General features: G+C 44.4%; 1 long non-coding RNA gene across 1 annotated transcript in view; it reads right to left on the bottom strand.

Moving 5' to 3' along the window:
- Positions 1-394: 394 nt before the first annotated feature.
- The window catches only part of LOC143444095 (uncharacterized), a 15,039-nt gene continuing 783 nt past the window's right edge, over positions 395-14,650 (bottom strand). Inside the window, exons 2-3 of the long non-coding RNA XR_013113651.1 lie at positions 2,739-2,904; positions 395-1,499 (exon numbers count right to left, since the gene is read on the bottom strand). This is a non-coding gene — a long non-coding RNA (uncharacterized LOC143444095). The remainder of the gene's footprint in view (positions 1,500-2,738; positions 2,905-14,650) is intronic.

Below are 14,650 nucleotides of genomic sequence, written 5' to 3'. Positions count from 1 at the left end.
AGCATAATTAGCTGTTTCTCTCTAATTCACATTAGCCACATCTAGAACCTAGAATTTCTACAGTGGCTAGAACACATTCATAGCTGCCTCATGTGCTCAGCTTGGCTTGTGAAGTTACAGCCTCCCGCCTGTCACTGGGGCTCCTGGAAAATCCATGTGGCCAGTTTTAATTTCCTCATAAGATTTTAGAAACAATCTTATTTAACCTTATTTTTACATAGGATATGCTAAGGTAAACGCTGGCTTATGATACCATAGAAAAATCTTAAAAGCCCGGAAAAACTCTAGAAAAAAAATGAAATCACAAACATCTTGAATTTCTGACATAGCTCCAAGCCTTTCAGTGTATTTTCTAGATACAGTTGCCCTGTTTGACCAACAGACACAGTCATACTTATTTAAAAATATACGTATACTTTTCAGTCTTTACAAAGCCTTTGATTATATTAGTCTCAGGTGTAAGAGGCACTGAGAAATATGGCTTGTAAGATTAGTATTTGTCCCACTTTAAAGCAATAATTAAAGGGTGTAATTCTTTCCTATCTGGAATAGTTTCAGACTCACAAGAAAGCTGCACAGATGGTGCAGAGAGCCTGCATGCGCCTTTCACCCAGTGTTGCCTTTTTTCTTTACGTTTAAAACATTTGCTTGCATCCATTCAGTCACTTGTTTTGGCAGGGGAACCGTGTGCCACAATGTATGTACATGTGTGCACGTGTGTGTGGTATATATGTGTGCCAGTGCATGTATATATGGTGTGTGTGCATATGGATGTGTGTGTTTTATGCGTGTGCATGTGTGAGAGTCCTCTTCCTATTTTGTGGATTCCAAGGATGAAGTACAGATCGGTGGGCTCGGTGGCAAGCGCTTTCCCTTCTGAGCTGTCTCTCCAGCCTGAATAGTTTTGTTTTGTTTTTTTTTGTTTGTTTGTTTGTTTGTTTTTGTTTTTTTCTTTTTTTTAGCCTTATGGAACTACAAGATATTTATCACAGCTAAGAAATACAGCATTAAAAATACATGTAGGTATATAGAGTACTTAATCAGGTTTTTTCATCATAGAAATAACATATTTTCCTATGTCACTAAGTATTTGTATCTTTTCAAAGGGGAATGAGTGTGACCACGTTATATGTTAGATTCTTACAAAGTGTGGATAGTGTCTAATCAGAAAGCTGTTGCCAGATCCTAGAAGTCACATGCTGGAGAGAGGCTATACCTAGGCTCACACCATCCAATCTGTGGTAGTGCCTCCCGGCGGGGCTCACTGCTGACATTCTGTGAGCATCAGTCCAGGCCATGTCTTTGCAAGGGAGATTCTGATGGCAAACTGATTACCACCAGCACCAGGGTTTCTAGCTGTCTTTTTAAACGTATATGAACACATTCTCACTGCAGAAAATTTGGAAGCTATGCACCAGAAGAAATCAGTGAGCAGAACTGTGTCATCCAGTCACCCAGATGTGACTGGTACCGACTTGCAGGCATGGCAGGAACCCTGGCTGTAAAAGGAGAGTGGGGAGTCAAGAATCAGCTCCTAAAACTTGTTCTCTGACCTTTACACTAATGCTACGGCACAGGTGCAGCACACATCCACACTCAAACACACAACTAATCTACAAACTAATCTACAAACTAATCTACAAACTAATATACAAACTAATATACAAACTAATATACAAACTAATATATAGTACGATGTTTCAAGCTTTTTTATTACTAATACAAGTTTCTACCCTTTTCATTTTTTTCCTAGAGTGTATTCAATTTTCTTGTTATAAAGAGAATAAGTAAGTAGTATGTTTTATTATTGTCTCAGGGATAATATCTTCAGGGACAGGATGGATGGTTTTGGCTGTTGTCGCCCTGTTGTACCATTCCTGAAAGTTGCCTTCCAAAATTATTTAAAGAAAGAGGCCGCCAGCCAGCCGGAAGATCACTGCCCGTATGGCGGGACCGTGGTGAAAACTTGATTCTCAGAAGGTACCAAATGCTCACCACGGCCTTCCGGAATTGACTAGAAGTTTCTGTCTAGTCAACCGTTTTGCTACCTACCCATGGGCTTTCCTCCATGAAAAGAAAAGATCCCTCTGCCATCAATGCCCAGTGAGGCCTGAGGCAGGAATTGGCATTTAAGTGGAATCTTGAAGGGTGTGTTACGTGATAGTGAATGTACGAGGTAAGCGATGGGTTAGGACTGGCTAGTGGAAGGAGGAGAAAGGCTAGCAGTTGAAGGTGGGACTTCCGGCTGGCAGACACCGACACTGGAAGAACAGAGCAGAACAGGGAAGCCTTGAGTGACAGCCTAAGGGGGTGGGTGGGACTATTTGATGCACTCTATCCTCAGAGGTTTGGCTTATCAAACGGAGAAGTGTTGTTCAGTCCACCAGGGAGCAGCCCTCACATTGGGTGGTATGCTTGCACTTGAGGAGACTCGAACGAACTTTCCGAGAAAGATGGGGGAATAGACCAGCTTGCACTCTAGAAGCCTTAGCCTCCTAGTCCTGTCCATCTGGGAATTAAAAAAAAAAAAAAAAAAAAAAAATCCCCACGGGGATGAGACTCCTGGGCCACGGGTTTATTTTGAAAAGACAACGTTGTGCTATCCTGAGCCTGTTTATGTTGTTGAAATGACATTGCACAATTCAGTCTGCTTTTGTGATATAAATACCCGTGCTTTGTCTAAAGAAGCTGTTGCCCCTGGACCCACTGGGAGCCTGGGGTGGGCCTGTGGGACTTACCCATCTGGCAGCGTAAGTGAAAGGAGATGGGATCAGAGAGAGGTAACGAGTGTTTCCTGAATATTCCACAGGTTAGCTGTGAGTAGTACCGATCTCAGGAAGCCCAGAGAGAAGATTGGGGGCCATGTTGTTTTAAAATCCACAAATCCAGGCTATGGCTTTGTCTCTGAAACAGAGACAAAGTCTGGGTGAGCCAGGAAGACAGACCAGACCCAAGCTAAGAGAGAGGCAACTGAGAAAGTAGAAATTCAGGATTGATATCCTTGCTGGGTTCCCTGTCCCCATTTTCTCCTCTTTTTACTTAAACAGATAAAATAACCAGAATGCTTTTAATAAATAGGAAAGGGAAGGGCACCATCAAATATCTCCTGTGCTCAGATGCTCCCTGCCCCACTGGGGTACTCCAGGGCAATCCCCGCCCGACATGCTCCAAAAGGAGAAAGGAGTTTTGACTCTCACCCATTGAGCAGTGTTGAAGTCATTCTGGGTTTGCTTTGCTAGGCAAACAAACAAACAAACATCCTAGCAAGTCTCATGATTTTTTATATCTATCTGGTCGTGAAAGCAGCCTTCTTGAACGGCTTCTCGTTCAGGATGTAAGACGTCTGTGAATTCTAGACTTCTGTGAATTAAGATCCAAGACTGACTTGGTGAATTCATTTCAGTCTTGAGAGGCAGAAATTAAAGACTAGCTTAAGTGTTGAAGACACAGCCTGAGTTTATGGCTTAGCAACAGGAGTTTTCTCCCCTGAAGGTGAACGAGAGCAGCAGAGTGTTTTCTGTTATTGTTTGTCTGCATTACCTCTGCTCACATAACTGTTTCCATCTTTCTATTTGGTCATCAGTACGTCTCTATATGCATAAGACAAACATGGCTTAAGAGCTGGTGTTCCCCACCCAGGCCTGCTTGCTCACCTGTAGTGTGAATTAGGAACCCAACACCTCAAATGCTATTGACATGGGGAAGGGGTGTGTGAAGTGTGTGAAGTGCAGACTGTGTCCTCAGGAGATTTTTCCACTCAGCAGAAATTGCCCCTACCATGCAGAACCAAGCTTCTGTGGCATATCTTCTCATTTTGCCAGAGAACCTCGATATCTGAATTTTCAGGGAGTTTCCCAATGATCACATGTAACCAGTGAATTTATTTAAAACCAACAGCACTCCCCTGCAAGCTACCCTGCAGGCTACCCCTGCCCTGGGGGGGGGGGGAGACAGAGCAGTGTTTCTCAACCTGTGGGTTGTGACCCCTTTCACAGTGGTTATGGAAGATCATCTAAAAACACATATATTTATATTACAATTCATAACAGTAGCAAAATTACAGTTACAAAGTAGCAACAAAAATAATTTTGTTGTTGTTGGGGGGGGGGGGGTCACCACAACAGGAGAAACTGTATTCAAGGATCAAAGCAGTTGGAAGGTTGAGAACCGCCGTGGTAGAGTGTCTTAGATGTATGTCTTTGAAATTAAACATTCATGAATTCGTTGATCAACACTTTCAGTCACTCTCAAGGACAGAGCCTCTGTTGTGTGGTTTTAAAACTATATTTAAGCTGACTCCACCCTAAATAGAACCTCTTTGGGAGTAGAAACTAGGTGTCTAATTTGTTTAAATTATTTGTATTTTGATAAAATATCCATAATGTGAAACTTACCATCTTTTGGATTTTTTTCTTTGCTTTACCAATTCCATCTATTGCTGAGATTTTTGGTTGCTATTTTTTTAAATATAAGATAACAAAGAGTTTGCAAAATACAATCTTGTACAAAGAACTGAAAGACGAATTTTCTTTAAAATTTTCCATTAGCATGGCTGACTAATATTATTATTAATTTAGAGAAATTCAGCTGCCAAACTATTAGTAATGCTCTATCTATTATCTATCATCTATCTAATGTCAAAAAGGAAGAAATTTCTTGGTATGCCCTTTTCCTACATGCTGAAAAGATATTTTAGTAACTCTTGTGTGGTGATTACTCTTACATCTTAGTTATTTTTATAGTTCTTTTTATTTTTCAAAAACCATACTTTGTGAGTATACAATTTACATATGAAATAATACTGTAATCAAAGGCTTTGGTATAGTTTTAAACAGAGGAAAAGGGGAAATTTTTTATTGTTACAAAACGCATCCTCAGAATAATAAAAAAAATTAAACTACCTTATAAAATGAGTCACTGTTACAAATGTGTTCAGTGACTGGTCAGGGCTGACTCTGGTCAGGGCACCAATGGTCAATGGACTTAAAAAGAAATTCCAATTTTCATAATCATGCCTCAGAGGAATGACATTGCAGGTTGGTTTGGAAGGCAGACAGGACTCTCGCTGCTTCACTGCTTCCTCAGATTGGTTTGTTATAAATTTTGCAGAACCTTACCATTGCCACTGTTGTCTGAATGGACAGCTCGGTGGCATCCAGAAGATGCAGATGGCAGAGTCCCCGTCACCACCATCCACCTCAATAAGCTGTGGTCAGGGAACAGCTCCTGGCTTCGTCTCCCCCAGCTCCCAGCAGGCGACATTCTGCAGGCTGTCTCTAGATCTGTCTGCTTCGGCTCTCTCATACAAAGAGCAACACACAGTGTTTGTCAGTTAGTATCTTTCCTTGTCTCACTGGAGGTCCTTAAGGCTCTTCTCTTTTAGAGCATGTAGCAACATTCTCTTCAGTTTGAAGGCTGATCAACACTCACTCATAATCATGTACAGCCGGTTGTCCTAACTCTGACCTCTGGGAACAGAGCGACCATGGACTTGGAGCCACATATATGTGAATCTATGCTTTCAATTTTGACAGTCCCTGTTTGTAAGGACCTATAGATGGCGCTTCTTGAAGACCTACTCTCTCACCTGCAGGGGCTGGCTGGGGATAGTCCCATACTTGGATGTAATGTAGCAACCCACCTGATTGTTAGAGGTTAGCATTTCGTGTGGTCCTTCTCTCAGTTGGAGGAAATAAAATTAATGGAGGAGGGATTGATTAACTCATCAAATCAAGGAGATTTAAGAACTGGTCTCGGAACAGAGACAAATCAAATCCTGCCTCTGGAAAAGTCTACTTTAGACACCATCAGTATTACCATCACCACTGGGTACCAGCTGCCGCTCCACCTGGAGTCCCTCACTGGACTGTGGTTTGAATAATTGCCACCACCCATGGCAAGTATTCACCTCCACACCAGTGACCTCTTGGGTTTGCTGTGGCCACAGCTGATAACCACCCCTACCAGTCAGAGTCCCTGAGAGAGAAGCTTGGACTTTAGTTGTCAGGGTGACAGTGATTTTCACGTGGCCCAGAGTTAGCACAAAGAGGAAAAGTATCCTCAAATCAATGCTGTGCTGGCAAGTACGCCAACTTTGCAGACACCATACTGGCTTCCAAAATGCTGAAATATTTATGATACCAACTGAAGCTTTGTTTTTCCCTCAGACAGCATTTTCCCAGCATGCCCCTGGCTGATGTACTGAAGAGCCCAATGGATAGATATCTAATATGTCAAGGAAATGAAAGGTTGCCTGTGCAGATTATACCATATGGAGTTGAGAGAGAGAGAGAGAGAGAGAGAGAGAGAGAGAGAGAGAGAGAGAGAGAGAGAGATATGCCGGGAGCCAAACTCAGGAAATTACCTGCTGTTCTAGAAAGTCTAGTCAGTACAAGGTTAAGAAAGGACATTCACAGGTCTCAGGTCCCAGGAACCTAAAGAACGTCTGGCATTTCCTTGGAGCTGGTTATGACAGTGGGATGGTCTAGGGCAATAAGGCCATAGTAGGATGGCCCTAAGCAATGACCCTCGCCCAAACTTCCCGGTTTGCTGTGTCTTTATAACCTGCCCCCAAAATTAAAGTTTCAGAGCTTGATCAGAACCCAGACTTGCTCTCATTCTTTGTGTCTCTTGTCCTTTCATTTGTTTGCCCCCTTCCCTAAGGTCTTGTCGAATCCGCAGGCCAGGGCAGAGAGAGAGAGAGAATATACTTGCACAAAGAAAATGCATTTCTCCATGGGCATAGAGAGCTTAGAGAGAGCTGACCAGTAGTCTTCAAGCTACACATATAATTCTAAGGTTTTATCATGGACATACTAAAAGATAAAAAAATGGGTAAAATAAATTTTAGTAATACATTGTATCTATCAGCTATTACATATATATGATAGATACATATAATACATAATAACAAAATTCTTAATGAGAGAACAGATGTATTCACACCTACAGCCCCCTCCAGTTGGATGGGCTGTATCCCTAGTGTTCTGTAGCACCAGTGTTATTGGCACCACACTGGATAAGGGAGGATTATAATACTGGAAGAATGGCTTAGGATGAACTTCAGACCATCCTCCTGTTGTGGGTTGTGAACAGCATCTATTGCTTTCTTCTCCTATTGGCATGGACAAATCACAAATCCAAGTGTTAAATAAAATGGAACCAGGTCAACCAAGTTCCCATCTTGTAGGTATGGATATTGCTGAATATGCTCCTGAGAATGTGAACATGGATCTTTGGGGGGGAAAGGGGGAGGGGGGACTGGAGAGATGGCTTCGTGGGTAAGAGCACTGGCTGCTCTTACAGAGGACCTGGGTCTCATTTATGCTGTCTCATAATTGTAACTCCAGCTCTAAGAAATTTGATACCCTTTTCTGACCTCTGTGGGCACCAGGCACACATGTGGTGGCAAAACCACTGTCACATAACATGAAAATGAATAAATCAAAGACTAGATACTCAGATTCTGTTGAGAGAGCAACACCAGGTGCCCAGATGCTCTAGTCCTTTAGACTTGATGCTCAGTGTCTGCATGTAACCTAGCAACATTCTCCACGCACTGTGAGCCATCTCTAGGTGACTTGGAAGGCCTAGCCCCTAAAAGTGATGGGTCTGGTTGTGGTGCTGTGTTGTTTGTGAATGGTTAGAAAGGTGTGTGTTTAACACGGATGCAATCCAAGGCATCCTGTATCTGGGTTTGGTTGAATCCATGAGTATGGGACCTATGAATTGTACTGATTGTACTTAACTACATTTATACAAAGATGAGGAAGAGGCTGGACAATGATAAGTGTTAGCAGGGGCCTTTCACACTACCAAAATTATACACTGTTTCTGGTTTTTTTCTTCTTTTTTATATTTGTTTTAAAATGGTCTAATATATTTACAATGAGTAAAAGTAATCCCTTTAAATGTTCAAACAACGATGAAGGCATTTCTTTTAAAAATAGCCACTATTAGTGGCCATGGCTGTAGCTCAGTTTGTATAGTGCTTTTGTAACATGTGTTCAACCTGCAACTGCATCTACCAGGCATGGTGGTGCCTGCTAGGAGTAGAGACAGGAGGACCAGTTCACAATCCCTGGGGTATATGAGACCCTGTCCCAAAATATTAAATTAAATTAAAAAGCCATCTTTGGAACTTCCTTGTTTCTTCAGCAATAGACCCAAAAACCAGCAGCCAGCTCTCCCAGCCCAGCTGTCCCCAAGCTGCCTGCCTGTGAGGCTAAGGAGGGTGGGGCCAGGTCCCAGCTTGTGAGTGATGTTTCTCAATCACTGAGAGTCTACAAGGTGCTTGACCTATAATGTCCAGGTATAGTTATATATCCTTATAAGTTCTATGAAGATTATATATATTTAATGTACACCTAAGATGAAGCCAGTAGAAGGGCTTAGTGAGCCAAGGTGCTTGCCGCCAAGCCTGACAACCTGTGTGGGTTCCATAAGGACCAAGCCAGTAGAAGGAGAGACCTGACTCCAGCAAGCTGTCCTCTGACCTCAACATGAGTACTTTAACCTACATACCCTAGACACACACACACACACACACACAGAGAGAGAGAGAGAGAGAGAGAGAGAGAGAGAGAGAGAGAGAATGTAAAAAATCAAAATGAAACAAAACATAAAACTTTTAAAAACAAGCTTATACGCATCTTTTCTTGGAAAGGGCATAACACATTCCCAGGAGAAGCAGCTTGGCTTCTGAATTATTGGTAGATTCTCACACCAAGCACGTCTATTTGTTGTTTGTTTTTATATTTTTAGGAGTATGTATCTCTGTGTGGGTGTGTGTACATAAGTGTAGGTGCCATCAGAGAGCAGAGGTGCCAGATCCCCTGGAGCTGAAAGTTGGGCTGTTGTGACCCTAAACTCCTAATGTGGGTGCTGGGACTCGAACTCGGGTCCTCCAGAAGAACGCTATGTGCTGTTAAACATGGAGCCATCTCTCCAGCCCAGGCAGGCCTTTTTAAAAAGCCCATCAAAAGCTATTTTCACAGAGGAGTTTAAAAATCTGAGCAGAGCAATTAACACATTCCAGAAACTTTGAGAAGACAGCCCCACTGAGTACTGATGCTTTGTTCCCCATCTGGGGGAGACATCTCCCCGAGATCAAGGAGTAGGTGCAGAGTAAATGGTAGCAGAGAGCTGCTGGAGGAACACAAAAGTCTCTTAGTTCACCCAACCTAGGTGAGGCAGGGCTGGCTCTCAGCGCTCCATACATCTAAATGGAAAACCTCCCAGGCTCACAATGCTCCCCGTCATAGGCAGTCAGGCCCAGGTTATCCCACACTGTGTAGGAATGGAAGACTGGGATGAGTTTCATCACCCCTCTGATAAATAACAGATACCTGGTGCTCAACAGCAGTTCCATGGAAATGTTTGATGCCAGTGCAGATCTGTTACCTCCAGATCAGAGCTTTCAAAGGGGAGTGTGCAAAGAAAGTAACTGGGCCCCACAGTCCTCTAGAGCACCCTCTAGGTGGATCTCCCAAAGAAAGAGCTGAATGTGAGGGGACCTGCTCCCTTGACAGAGGACTGCTACACTGTAGCCTGTGCTATGGCACTATGTAGGCAACCTGAAGGACGGAGGACTGCTACACTGTAGCCTCACTATGCAGATGAGCAGAAGGGTATGCTCCGAGCACATCCACAGTAAGTGTTCTGGAAGCTCTCATCTGCTGGCTAAATGCCCTTACAGCTCCTCTTTACAGGAGAGACTGCTAAGCACTGTTGCCAAGTGTGGGGAAGAACTTTGAAATCAGGCTTCCAGAGCCACACTGTTTGGTCACCAGGCTGCAAGGACAATATCTGTTGGTATCTGAACTTGACTAGGGCCTTATTTTTAAATCTGAGCTACTTTTAGCTTCCAGAAATCCAGCTCCACATGACCCAAGCTGGAGAGGGCCAGTGGGAAGGCAGTGGCCTCATGGGTGACTTGGCAATGGCTTCAGTAAACTGGGAAGGCAGGTTTGGAGGGCTTGCCTTCAGTTAAGTCCATGTGGGAGTCTTTGGGAAAACCCAGCAACTGTCTATATATAAACTTCTGATATTTCCCCCATACATATTTTTGTATCAATTTTTATTTTAAACACCATAAAGTATTTATTACGATAAATGACTTTGGGGGAGATCTCTTCAGTTTTGTATCCAAAGAAATGTTATACTCCCTAGCCCATGTCCTGGTTTCTGGCTAACACCCAGATAACACAAGCAGGTCTCATCCAACTGTGTGACTCTGGGGACATTTAACTGAGCACAATGCTTTTCTGACTCCATTCTGTCTGCCAGGGTGAAATGGTTATTTAATTCACGAGTTTGAACCAAAACATAGCAACTATTTAAACTCAAGCAAAAGAGGGGCTGGGGATTTAGCCAGTGGAAGAACACTTGTAGCAAGCATAAGGCCTTGGTTGGGGGTTCTGTGGAGGCAACTTCAGCTGAAACTCAGGTTAAGCCATTGAACTCCCCCTGGGGGCGGGGGGGGGGGGAAGGGGTGCTGAGCAAACAGACTGGCTACCTTTTTCCTTCCAGTAATTTTTCTATTAAAAGTTTTATGGAGCTGGAGAGATGGCTCAGTGGTTAAGAGTGCTCTTCCAGAGGTCCTGAGTTCAATTCCCAGCAACCACATGGTGGCTCACAACCAACTGTGATGGGATCCCATGCACTGTGTCTGAAAATAGCTACAGTGCACTCATATCAATAAAAATAAATAAATAAATCTTTAAAAAAAAAACAAAAAAATTTCATGCTTTAAAAAAAAAGTTTTGTGACATTTCTTCGCTTCTCTTATTTCTACCTTCTCTTCCTCCTCTACTAGATTTGTCTGGTTTAAATAAATTATAAAATATATAATAAAATCAAAATCTGTGGTCTGCGTGCAGTGTGGGTACGTGTGTGTGCAGGATATTCGGTCACATAGCTAAAAGCTAGGGGACTGGACGTCTTCCTTGGCCATTGTTCACAGAATTTCCTTGAGATGAGGTTTCACTTAGCCTGAGGCTTGCGGTTGGCTAGGCTTGGTAGGTGGTGAACTCTCAGCATCTGCCTGTCTCCACCCACCAGTTACAACAACACATGGCCAGGCCTTGCTTTTGGAACGTGCTGGGGATCCAGATTCAGATCCTTGTGTCTGAATAGCAAGCATTCTTACCCACTGAGCCATCCCCCAGCCCCGGTAACTTAGTATTCCCAAGTTGTTCCTCCTCCTTCTTGCTCCCTTCATACTTCCATCCTGAGTTATTTCTCTGCCTATGAGATGATCCAACTCAAGACAGATTAAAATATCTACATCTATAGCTACAGCTAATATATCCAGGTTTATTGGGAAGCTGCGCTTGGGCAGCTGTGTTCACTGGCCCCAAGGAAGGAGGAAAGGGAGACAGAGGGGAGTGGAAAGCGAAAGAGAGAGGGGAAGCAGGCACAGAGATAAAGAGAGGAAAGAGACGGAGGGGGAGGAGTTTAATGATACCTCCAAACTGTCTGGATTACATAGAGAAGAGCCTCTGTGAAAACAGCAGCCCAGCCCCTGGGCTAGAAAGTTCATGGCTGGGGCAGGCTAAGCCAGGTAGGGACTGAGGGATGCTGGGAGAACATAGAGGACAGGTCTATTCGCAGGTCTAAAGCCTAACACATTCCTCTCTCCACTTCGTTTTCCTTCCCTCCTTTGTTCTGTGGAGGAACCCATGTTGAGTTCCACTCAGTGAACTTGCATGACCACAACCCTGCTTGGAGATATCACTGTGCCGGTGCCAAGTGTGGGACCCTCACTGAGAGCTGGCCAAAGGCATGGCTGCTGAGTGGGATTGCCCAGACTCACTGACAGGGATGAGCCTTGGCTCCCTCAGCCAGAATTCTCCCGAGCTGACTGACTGCCATTCATCCTCCATGTGCAGATGACTCAGGCAGTGATTTCAGCCACCCGCCTGGTGTTTGTGTCACTTGCCACAAACGGGTAGAGACTGTTTGGTGCTGTCCTGAGCTCTGCTGGTGGAGAATGACATAGGATCAGCTTGTAGCCAAACAGATGGCTTCTGAAGAACTTATTGTTTGTGGGCCCACCCAGAGGAGGAGGAAGAAGAGGAGAAAGAGGAGGAGGAGGAGGAGGAGCAGGGGAGGATGGGGCTGTCACCGTGGGGAGGAGGGGATACTATAGTTCATCTCCAGCCACCTCAGAGAAACACTTGGCTTCAGATACGGTGAGCAGAATTCAGGAGAACAGGGCAGAACCTCTCATGGACTTTCTAAGAGAACCCTCAAGCAACCCAGCTGGATTTTATCAGACTTATTTGTCTGAATGGATTTTTGCCTGGCACCCTTGGGTGCTGACATGGGCCCTACTCTTGTGCAAGAAAAGATGCAAATGCAGAGTACATAGTATGTACTGTCCCTTAGCGACTGATCATCACAGCACACAGAGCCATGCAGGTGACCCAATTCTGTCTAATATGTCTCGACAAGCAGCCTCAACAAGCACTGAGCTGGGTCCTGTCAGGACTCCCACCCGGGACAGTAGGTGAGTTCCCAGAGTGCAGTAACCTGTCTGAGATCACTCAGCAGAGAGGGAGGAAAATCTCCAGTGTTCAGCCATAAAAGCATGCTCAGCAGGGCAAGGTATTGGAGGGAGAGGGCGAGAAGGAGTGTTGGAGATGGAAATGGCACAATGAGCTCAGAAACAACTGTAGGCTCATGGGGCAGAAAATGAGAAGGCATGTGCAAACCCACGTGCTCTCCTACCTCTCTTATGTACCATCTGGCCCTCCCACTGGGCACAACTTCCCTCAAACCCTGCACAGGAATAGTTTGTGACTAACCACTGATATGTCTCTATCTGCTTTACAGAATGTTATCATGAAGACTAAATGCAAAAGGCATCTTCCCGGACTTTACAGTGCCTCACACACATCATCGCCGCCATCGGTAAACTCGTGGTCTATGACTACGGCACTGAAATTCCTGGATTTATGTTTCTTCCTCTGGTGCAGCCAAAGGGTTGCTCACTATTTCTTCTGCCCAATGTGCAGCTCCCAGGCTGGCAGAGCGGTCCCACAACTGCAGAGTGGTCCCACAACTGCAGAGCCATCCCACAACTAACACCCCTAGGACAAAACAGCACTATGTCCTTTTGATTGGTGATCAGGGTAGAGAAAAATTCAACCCAATCAAACAGTCTTTACCAATCTTCATCTGCTTGATGTGATTTAAGGACTTGGGTTGGACACATCTAGTGATCTCCTCCTGAGAACTCACTCTTCTCTTTGGCTCTTTTCCTTAGATGAGTGGCTTTCAACCTTCCTAATGCTGCAACCCTTTAATACAGTAAATCACGTTGTGGTGACCCCCAGCCATAACATTATTTTGTTGCTACTGTAAGTTTGCTACTGTCATAAATGGTAATGTAAATAATTGTGTTTTTCTTTCTTTTTTTTTTTTTTTCTTTTTTGGTTTTTTTGAGACAGGGTTTTTCTGTATAGCCCTGGCTGTCCTGGAATTCACTCTGTAGACCAGGCTGGCCTCGAACTCAGAAATCCGCCTGCCTCTGCCTCCCAAGTGCTGGGATTAAAGGTGTGCGCCACCACTGCCCGGCAATAATTGTGTTTTTCAATGGTCTTAGGTGATCCCTGTGAAAGGATTGTTCAACTCCCAAGGGGGTTAGTGTCCCATAGGTTGAGAATCACACCTCAGAGGCCTTTGCAGGGTCAGGAATATGTATGTCTCCAAACGAGCAGAGAATGTATGTCCATCTTCCATTCCATTTACATTCCTAAGTCAACCATTCTTTCCCCAGCCCTGCCCTAGACAGGGACATGTGGTGTTGGACTGTAAAATCCAAAACCAGGGGACGTGCTCCCCCAGAAACTCACACACTATAACAACATGAGGTTTAATGATACTGGTGCACCAGGGCTCCCTTACATTGTAGGCAAGAGAACCCCAAGTTGAGGTTAAGAGCAGTTTTTATACAGTTTAAGGGGTGTGCTACAGAAACAGTGACTAGGCACAATATGATCGGCAGAACAGTGTTGCTTTTTAACTCATTGGTCTTTGGGGAATGAGGTAGCAAGGACCTCCCTTGTCTGTAAGTGTCAAGGGTTGGTTCGTCCTGGTCCTGCAGAATGTGTCTACCTGCTCTGGGCAATCCTCACACACCGGTGAGTTCTCTTCCCTGTGGTCTGAGGAATGTCAATCCCTTCTTCCTCTGAATGTTAACCCAGCAGGGTAATCTAGTAGGTGTCCTTGGACTAAGAAATGTGTTCCTCCCAGGATGTGTCCAGGGCAGTTAATTTTTAACTTAACAGTGGAAAGTGAAACCCCTCAAAAATGCTAAAAAGAGAAATGACTTGAAATGACACCATGCGACTCTGGAGAGAGGAGTGACCTCAGACCACAGGTGGCCTGCTGGGCCGCATGGGAATCATATTGATCAGAACTTTGAGCGGTGGGAACGATCACAGCCAGGCCTGGGGTAATAAGGGGGATGCCACCACCTTGTCCCAAAGCTGAGGAAAAGGAAGGGAAAGAACATCTCTCCACGCTACTGCAAGAGCAGAGCGACAACAACCTTTGGGGGCTTCTAGAAATCCCTTGATAAGCCTTGGCTCCCTCTCTCTCTGTCTTGCTCACCTTACTGGTGAGGAGAACACAAACCTACAGA

This window comes from Arvicanthis niloticus, chromosome 12 (genome assembly GCF_011762505.2).
Source record: "Arvicanthis niloticus isolate mArvNil1 chromosome 12, mArvNil1.pat.X, whole genome shotgun sequence".
NCBI classification, from domain to species: Eukaryota; Metazoa; Chordata; class Mammalia; order Rodentia; family Muridae; genus Arvicanthis; species Arvicanthis niloticus.
This window is presented reverse-complemented; position numbering and strand designations above follow the sequence as displayed.